At 55.6% G+C, this 8,701-nt stretch overlaps 1 pseudogene across 1 annotated transcript in view; it reads right to left on the bottom strand.

The window, feature by feature from the left end:
- Nucleotides 1-1,664: 1,664 nt before the first annotated feature.
- The window catches only part of LOC311617368 (securin-like), a 32,489-nt pseudogene continuing 25,452 nt past the window's right edge, over nucleotides 1,665-8,701 (bottom strand). The window contains exon 2 of the transcript in view: nucleotides 1,665-1,693. The product of the transcript in view is annotated as a securin-like (transcript). The remainder of the gene's footprint in view (nucleotides 1,694-8,701) is intronic.

Genomic DNA, 8,701 nt, shown 5'->3' with positions numbered 1-8,701 from the left:
TTTCAAATTACAGAAAGAATATATTTTAAGGAAGGTATAAGTAACTGTCTTATAGGGATGAACAGGCAAGAAGCCCCAAAAAGAAACTAGATGTTATGTTGTGGTTAGCATGCACGATATGCAGATCCATAATGAAAGGAAGGAATGCTAAGGGGAGAATGTGGATTGAGTCAGTGCCAATTCTAAGAGGAATTGATGAAATGACACTCCACTCTCTGGCTTTCTGAGTGGATTACTTGAATAAATGGTTAGGATTAATATTGCAGTTGTTTTCTGCAATGCTGGCTGGGACCCCAGACCAGGCGGGGTGCAGTGTCTTTTATTTTTATTTTTTTAATCTCCAGAGATCAGATGGGATCCAAGTAAGAAAGTTAGGTCAGTGGCCAAATGATGATCTTGGCTGGCCATTTTACTCATCTCTTTCAAAATAAATGATTCTAAGATTTGATTTCTGAATAAATGAAGTGTCTGACAACCTTCAGAGCTGTCTGATTGCTTATGAACCCATAGGTAGATAAAACTTTTTTTAAAAATCTACATATAAGGTACAATGTGTATAGCATACTCTTTCTGTGATTAAAAGGGGCAATGCACACCCAGCCGGTGGCTCAGTGGTTGAGCATTGACCCATGAACTAAGAGGCCATGGGTTCGATGCCCTGGGGCAGGGTACATGCCCGGATTGCGGGCTCCATCCCCAGCATGGGGCACACGGGGGTCAGCCAATCGATGATTCCTTCTCATCATTGATGTTTCTCTCTCTCCCTCTCCCTTTCTTGCTCTCTAAAATCAATAAAAATATATGGGAAGAGGGGGGAATACACAAAACCACACAAATATGTATGTTTATATTTATATAGGTTATCTATGGAGGGAGACACAAGAACACAAGAAATTGGCCATACAACTGGCCTCTGAGGAAGGAAACTAGAAACCTGGAGCCTAAGGACAGGAGGCAGATTTAGTTTTCACTGACAATCCCTTTACCCTGTTTAAGCTTCTTTTTTTCATAACTAGTGGCCCCTCCAAACACAAAAGACTGGGAGCCAGGTCTTACATAAGGGCTCCATTTGTTTAAGCAACTTTTTTTTTTTTTTTTTTTTTTTTTTTAGATCTATCAGAGGACATTGGGGAAGTCGAAAGATGTAAGTGTAGGGAGACTCAACTTGATCTGTGACCTCAGGCAAGTGGCTGCCCTCTTAAGGCCTCTGTTCCCCTGTCTGAGAGCAACAGGGTTTTATCCAGAGACCCTTCAAGCCTAGGTTTGAGGATTCTTTTAGACCAGAGGTTGACAAATGATGACTCATGAGCCAAATCTGATCAATCTTCTGTTCTTATATAGTTTTATTGGTGCAGCACTGCCAGGCTCATTCATTTATAGATTGACTATAACTGCTTCTATGTCAAAATGGCAGAGTGGAACAGTTGCAAGAAAGTCCCTGTTGTGACACACAAAATCTAAAATATTTACTAGTCTGATTTATCGATACAGTCTGATGACCTGTATGCTGGACCAAGCTTTGGGAAATGAGTCAATTGGTTTGTTTAAACTCCTAGACAGTCCTTCCCGCACATCTGGCCTTTGGACAATGGACTGGTCATGTCTAGGACCGTCTGAGCCCTGCTGCTGCTTGGCTTTTTATCCCTCAGGCTCAAATCCCACCATCATAACTTGTCCTCTTTTTCAATAACACCTGAGAAGGAATAAGGGTAGAGCTGACTCATTCCTTAGGTAAAGGAGCTAGAACAGGTAGGGGAACTGAAGCAGGACTGAAGCTTTGGTGATATTTGGACCTGGCCTACACAGAGAAGCCGAGACCATTTTTGAAAACTCTTAGGGGTGGGGCAGTTAGAGAAATGCCTTTCATAAAGTCCAAGTTCATAAAAATATTCCACATCTGCCAAATAGCTTAAGGGAGGATGGATAGTAAGGAAAGGAGAAAAGAATGAAACGGTGGATAATTTTTTTAGAGCCTCGGCCATCACTACTAGCTAGCTGTTGTGACTCAGAATTTTGAATTCCAAGGGTTCATACCAAGGAAACCCTGAGTCTCTATAACCACTTCCCTATCCCAGCAGAACATGCTTGCCTGCCACCCTCCACAATGCTGACTGCTCAGTGAGGTGTCTTTGAGGTAGTTGCTCTTACTTGGTGAAATGACACTGCTGGAGGTGGGTGCTATCGAAGTGGTGGTGGTGGTGGTGGATTCTGGAGCCACTGCGGTGGTGGTGGTGGTTTCTTGAGCTGCTGTGGTGGTGGTGGTGGTTTCTGGAACCGCGGTGGTGGTGGTGGTTTCTGGAGCCACTGTGGTGGTAGAGGTGGTTTCTAGAGCCACAGTGGTGGTGGTGGTAGTTTCTGGAGCTGCGGGGGTGGTGGTGGTGGTGGTGGCGGTTTCTGGAGCCACTGTGGTGGTGGTGGTGGTGGTTTCTGGAGCCGCCGTGGTGGTGGTGGTTGTTTCTGGAGCCGCTGTGGTGGTGGTAGTTCCTGGAGCCACTGTGGTGGTGGTGGTGGTTTCTGGAGCCACTGTGGTGGTGGTGGTAGTTTCTGGAGCCGCCGTGGTGGTGGTGGTGGTTTCTGGAGCCGCCGTGGTGGTGGTAGTTTCTGGAGCCACTGTGGTGGTGGTGGTGGTTTCTGGAGCCACTGTGGTGGTGGTGCTTTCTGGAGCCACTGTGGTGGTGGTGGTGGTTTCTGGAGCGACTGTGGTGGTGGTGGTGGTTACTGGAGCCCCGGTTGTGGTGGTGGTTTCTGGAGCCGCTGTGGTTGTGGTGGTGGTTTCTGGAGCCACTGTGGTGGTGGTGGTGGTTTCTGGAGCCACTGTGGTGATGGTGGTGGTTTCTGGAGCCGCTGTGGTCGTGGTGGTTTCTGGAGCCGCTGTAGTGGTGGTGGTTTCTGGAGCCACTGTGGTGGTGGTGGTGGTGGTTTCTGGAGCCGCCGTAGTGGTGGTGGTGTAGGTTTCTGGAGCCACTGTGGTGGTGGTGGCGGTTTCTGGAGCCACTGTGGTGGTGGTGGTGGTTTCTGGAGCCGCCGTGGTGGTAGTGGTGGTGGTTTCTGGAGCCACTGTGGTGGTGGTTGTGGTTTCTGGAGCCGCGGTGGTGGTGGTGGTGGTTGTTTCTGGAGCCACTGTGGTGGTGGTGGTGGTGGTTTCTGGAGCCACTGTGGTGGTGGTGGTGGTGGTTTCTGGAGCCGCTGTGGTGGTGGTTTCTGGAGCTGCGGTGGTGGTGGTGGTGGTTTCTGGAGCCGCTGTGGTGGTTATGGTGGTGGTTTCTGGAGCCACTGTGGTGGTGGTGGTGGTTTCTGGAGCCACTGTGGTGGTGGTGGTGGTTTCTGGAGTCGTGGTGGTGGTGGTGGTGGTTTCTGGAGCCACTGTGGTGGTGGTGGTGGTTTCTGGAGCCACTGTGGTGGTGGTGGTAGTTTCTGGAGCCACTGTGGTGGTGGTGTCTGGAGCCGCGGTGGTGGTGGTGGTGGTGGTTTCTGGAGCTGCTGTGGTGGTGGTGGTGGTGGTTTCTGGAGCCACTGTAGTGGTGGTGGTGGTTTCTGGAGCCACTGTGGTGGTGGTGGTAGTTTCTAGAGCCACTGTGGTGGTGGTGGTTTCTGGAGCCACGGTGGTGGTGGTGGTGGTTTCTGGAGCTGCTGTGGTGGTGGTGGTGGTGGTTTCTGGAGCCACTGTGGTGGTGGTGGTTTCTGGAGCCACTGTGGTGGTGGTGGTAGTTTCTGGAGCCACTGTGGTGGTGGTGGTATCTGGAGCCACTGTGGTGGTGGTGGTTTCTGGAGCCACTGTGGTGGTGGTGGTGGTTTCTGGAGCCGCGGTGGTGGTGATGGTGGTGGTTTCTGGAGCCGTGGTGGTGGTGGTGGTTTCTGGAGCCACTGTGCTGGTGGTGGTGGTTTCTGGAGCCACTGTGGTGGTGGTGGTAGTTTCTGGAGCCACTGTGGTCGTGGTGGTGGTGTCTGGAGCCGCGGTGGTGGTGGTGGTGGTTTCTGGAGCTGCTGTGGTGGTGGTGGTGGTTTCTGGAGCCGCAGTGGTGGTGGTAGTGGTGGTGGTTTCTGGAGCCGTGGTGGTGGTGGTGGTTTCTGGAGCCACTGTGGTGGTGGTGGTGGTTTCTGGAGCCACTGTGGTGGTTGTGGTAGTTTCTGGAGCCACTGTGGTCGTGGTGGTGGTGTCTGGAGCCGCGGTGGTGGTGGTGGTGGTTTCTGGAGCTGCTGTGGTGGTGGTGGTGGTGGTTTCTGGAGCCACTGTGGTGGTGGTGGTGGTGGTTTCTGGAGCCGCCGTGGTGGTGGTAGTTCCTGGAGCCACTGTGGTGGTGGTGGTGGTGGTTTCTGGAGCCACTGTGGTGGTGGTGGTTTCTGGAGCCACTGTGGTGGTGGTTGTGGTTTCTGGAGCCGCGGTGGTGGTGGTGGTGGTTGTTTCTGGAGCCACTGTGGTGGTGGTGGTGGTGGTTTCTGGAGCCACTGTGGTGGTGGTGGTGGTGGTTTCTGGAGCCACTGTGGTGGTGGTTTCTGGAGCTGCGGTGGTGGTGGTGGTGGTTACTGGAGCAGCTGTGGTGGTTATGGTGGTGGTTTCTGGAGCCACTGTGGTGGTGGTGGTGGTTTCTGGAGCAGCGGTGGTGGTTGTGGTTGTGGTTTCTGGAGCCACTGTGGTGGTGGTGGTGGTTTCCGGAGCCGCCGTCGTGGTGGTGGTAGTTTCTGGAGCCACTGTGGTGGTGGTGTCTGGAGCCGCGGTGGTGGTGGTGGTGGTTTCTGGAGCTGCTGTGGTGGTGGTTTCTGGAGCCACTGTAGTGGTGGTGGTGGTTTCTGGAGCCACTGTGGTGGTGGTGGTAGTGTCTGGAGCCACTGTGGTGGTGGTGGTTTCTGCAGCTGCGGTGGTGGTGGTGGTGGTTTCTGGAGCCACTGTGGTGGTGGTGGTGGTTTCTGGAGCCACTGTGGTGGTGGTGGTTTCTGGAGCCACTGTGGTGGTGGTGGTAGTTTCTGGAGCCACTGTGGTGGTGGTGGTATCTGGAGCCACTGTGGTGGTGGTGGTTTCTGGAGCCACTGTGGTGGTGGTGGTGGTTTCTGGAGCCGCTGTGGTGGTGGTGGTGGTTTCTGGAGCAGCGGTGGTGGTGGTGGTTGTGGTTTCTGGAGCCACTGTGGTGGTGGTGGTGGTTTCCGGAGCCGCCGTCGTGGTGGTGGTTGTTTCTGGAGCCGCTGTGGTGGTGGTAGTTTCTGGAGCCATTGTGGTGGTGGTGGTGGTTTCTGGAGCCGCGGTGGTGGTGGTGGTGGTGGTTTCTGGAGCCACTGTGGTGGTGGTGGTGGTTTCTGGAGCCACTGTGGTGGTGGTGGTGGTTTCTGGAGCCGTGGTGGTTGTGGTGGTGGTGGTGGTTTCTGGGGCCACTGTGGTGGTGGTGGTGGTTTCTGGAGCCACCGTAGTGGTGGTGGTGGTGGTTTCTGGAGCCACTGTGGTGGTGGTGGTAGTTTCTGGAGCTGCGGTGGTGGTGGTGGTGGTTTCTGGAGCCGCTGTGGTGGTGGTGCTGGTGGTTTCTGGAGGCACTGTGGTTGTGGTGGTAGTTTCTGGAGCCACTGTGGTGGTGGTGGTGGTTTCTGGAGCCACTGTGGTGATGGTGGTGGTGGTTTCTGGAGCCACTGTGGTGGTGGTGGTGGTCGTTTCTGGAGCCACTGTGGTGGTGGTGGTGGTTTCTGGTGCAGCTGTGGTGGTGGTGGTTGTGGTTTCTGGAGCCACTGTGGTGGTGGTTGTGGTTTCTGGAGCCGCAGTGGTGGTGGTGGTGGTTGTTTCTGGAGCCACTGTGGTGGTGGTGGTGGTTTCTGGAGCCACTGTGGTGGTGGTGGTGGTGGTTTCTGGAGCCACTGTGGTGGTGGTGGTGGTTTCTGGAGCTGCGGTGGTGGTGGTGGTGGTTTCTGGAGCCGCTGTGGTGGTTATGGTGGTGGTTTCTGGAGCCACTGTGGTGGTGGTGGTTGTTTCTGGAGCAGCGGTGGTGGTTGTGGTTGTGGTTTCTGGAGCCACTGTGGTGGTGGTGGTGGTTTCCGGAGCCGCCGTCGTGGTGGTGGTTGTTTCTGGAACCGCTGTGGTGGTGGTAGTTTCTGGAGCCACTGTGGTGGTGGTGGTGGTTTCTGGAGCCGCGGTGGTGGTGGTGGTGGTGGTGGTGGTTTCTGGAGCCGTGGTGGTGGTGGTGGTTTCTGGAGCCACTGTGGTGGTGGTGGTGGTTTCTGGAGCCACTGTGGTGGTGGTGGTAGTTTCTGGAGCCACTGTGGTCGTAGTGGTGGTGTCTGGAGCCGCGGTGGTGGTGGTGGTGGTTTCTGGAGCTTCTGTGGTGGTGGTGGTGGTGGTTTCTGGAGCCGCGGTGGTGGTGGTGGTGGTGGTGGTTTCTGGAGCCGTGGTGGTGGTGGTGGTTTCTGGAGCCACTGTGGTGGTGGTGGTGGTTTCTGGAGCCACTGTGGTGGTGGTGGTAGTTTCTGGAGCCACTGTGGTCGTGGTGGTGGTGTCTGGAGCTGCGGTGGTGGTGGTGGTGGTTTCTGGAGCTGCTGTGGTGGTGGTGGTGGTGGTTTCTGGAGCCACTGTAGTGGTGGTGGTGGTTTCTGGAGCCACTGTGGTGGTGGTGGTAGTTTCTGGAGCCACTGTGGTGGTGGTGGCTTCTGGAGCCACGGTGGTGGTGGTGGTGGTTTCTGAAGCTGCTGTGGTGGTGGTGGTGGTGGTTTCTGGAGCCACTGTGGTGGTGGTGGTGGTTTCTGGAGCCACTGTGGTGGTGGTGATAGTTTCTGGAGCCACTGTGGTGGTGGTGGTATCTGGAGCCACTGTGGTGGTAGAGGTTTCTGGAGCCACTATGGTGGTGGTGGTGGTTTCTGGAGCTGCTGTGGTGGTGGTGGTGGTTTCTGGAGCAGCGGTGGTGGTTGTGGTTGTGGTTTCTGGAGCCACTGTGGTGGTGGTGGTGGTGGTTTCCGGAGCCGCCGTGGTGGTGGTGGTTGTTTCTGGAGCCGCTGTGGTGGTTGTAGTTTCTTGAGCCACTGTGGTGGTGGTGGTGGTTTCTGGAGCTGCGGTGGTGGTGGTGGTGGTGGTTTCTGGAGCCACTGTGGTGGTGGTGGTGGTTTCTGGAGCCGTGGTGGTGGTGGTGGTTTCTGGAGCCACTGTGGTGGTGGTGGTGGTGTCTGGAGCCGCGGTGGTGGTGGTGGTGGTTTCTGGAGCCACTGTGGTGGTGGTGGTGGTGGTTTCTGGAGCCACGGTGGTGGTTGTGGTTGTGGTTTCTTGAGCCACTGTGGTGGTGGTGGTAGTTTCAGGAGCCACTGTCGTGGTGGTGGTGGTTTCTGGAGCCTCGGTGGTGGTGGTGGTGGTTTCTGGAGCCGCTGTGGTGGTGGTGGTTTCTGGAGCCTCTGTGGTGGTGGTCGTGGTTTCTGGAGCCACTGTGGTGATGGTGGTAGTTTCAGGAGCCACTGTGGTGGTGGTGCTGGTGTCTGGTGCCACTGTGGTGGTGGTGGTTGTGGTTTCTGGAGCCACTGTGGTGGTGGTTGTGGTTTCTGGAGCCACGGTGGTGGTTGTGGTTGTGGTTTCTTGAGCCACTGTGGTGGTGGTGGTAGTTTCAGGAGCCACTGTCATGGTGGTGGTGGTTTCTGGAGCCTCGGTGGTGATGGTGGTGGTTTCTGGAGCCACTGTGGTGGTGGTGCTGGTGTCTGGTGCCACTGTGGTGGTGGTGGTTGTGGTTTCTGGAGCCACTGTGGTGGTGGTGGTGGTTTCTGGAGCCACGGTGGTGGTGGTGGTTGTGGTTTCTGGAGCCACTGTGGTGGTGGTGGTGGTGTCTGGAGCTGCCGTGCTGGTGGTTGTTGTTTCTGGAGCCACTGTGGTTGTGGTAGTTTCTGGAGCCACTGTTGTGGTGGTGGTGGTTTCTTGAGCCGCGGTGGTGGTGGTGGTGGTGGTTTCTGGAGCCGCTGTGGTGGTGGTGGTGGTTTCTAGAGCTGCCGTGGTGGTGGTGCTGGTGGTTTCTGGAGCCACTGTGGTGGTGGTGGTGGTTTCTGGAGCCACGGTGGTGGTGGTGGTTGTGGTTTCTGGAGCCACTGTGGTGGTGGTGGTGGTGTCTGGAGCTGCCGTGCTGGTGGTGGTTGTTTCTGGAGCCACTGTGGTTGTGGTAGTTTCTGGAGCCACTGTTGTGGTGGTGGTGGTTTCTTGAGCCGCGGTGGTGGTGGTGGTGGTGGTTTCTGGAGCCGCTGTGGTGGTGGTGGTGGTTTCTAGAGCTGCCGTGGTGGTGGTGCTGGTGGTTTCTGGAGCCACTGTGGTGGTGGTGGTAGTTTCTGGAGCCACTGTGGTGGTGGTGGTGGTTTCTGGAGCCTCTGTGGTTGTGGTGGTGGTGGTTTCTGGAGCCGTGTTGGTGGTGGTGGTTTCTGGAGTCACTGTGGTGGTAGTGGTGGTTTCTGGTGCTGCTGTGGTGGTGGTGGTTGTGGTTTCTGGAGCCACTGTGGTGGTGGTGGTGGTGGTTTCTGGAGCCGCTGTGGTGGTGGTGGTTTCTGGAGCCTCTGTGGTGGTGGTGGTGGTTTCTGGAGCCACTGTGTTGATGTTGGTAGTTTCAGGAGCCACTGTGGTGGTGGTGGTGGTTTCTGGAGCCACTGTGGTGGTGGTGGTAGTTTCAGGAGCCACTGTGATGGTGGTGGTGGTTTCTGGAGCCGCTTTGGTCCTGGTGGTGGTTTCTTGAGACACCATGGTGGTGGTGGTTTTTGGAGCCGCGGCGGT

This window comes from Pipistrellus hanaki (genome assembly GCF_964339955.1).
Source record: "Pipistrellus hanaki genome assembly, chromosome: 2".
NCBI classification, from domain to species: domain Eukaryota; kingdom Metazoa; phylum Chordata; class Mammalia; order Chiroptera; family Vespertilionidae; genus Pipistrellus; species Pipistrellus hanaki.
Note: the sequence above shows the minus strand (reverse complement) of the source record. Positions and strands in the feature narration are given on the sequence as shown.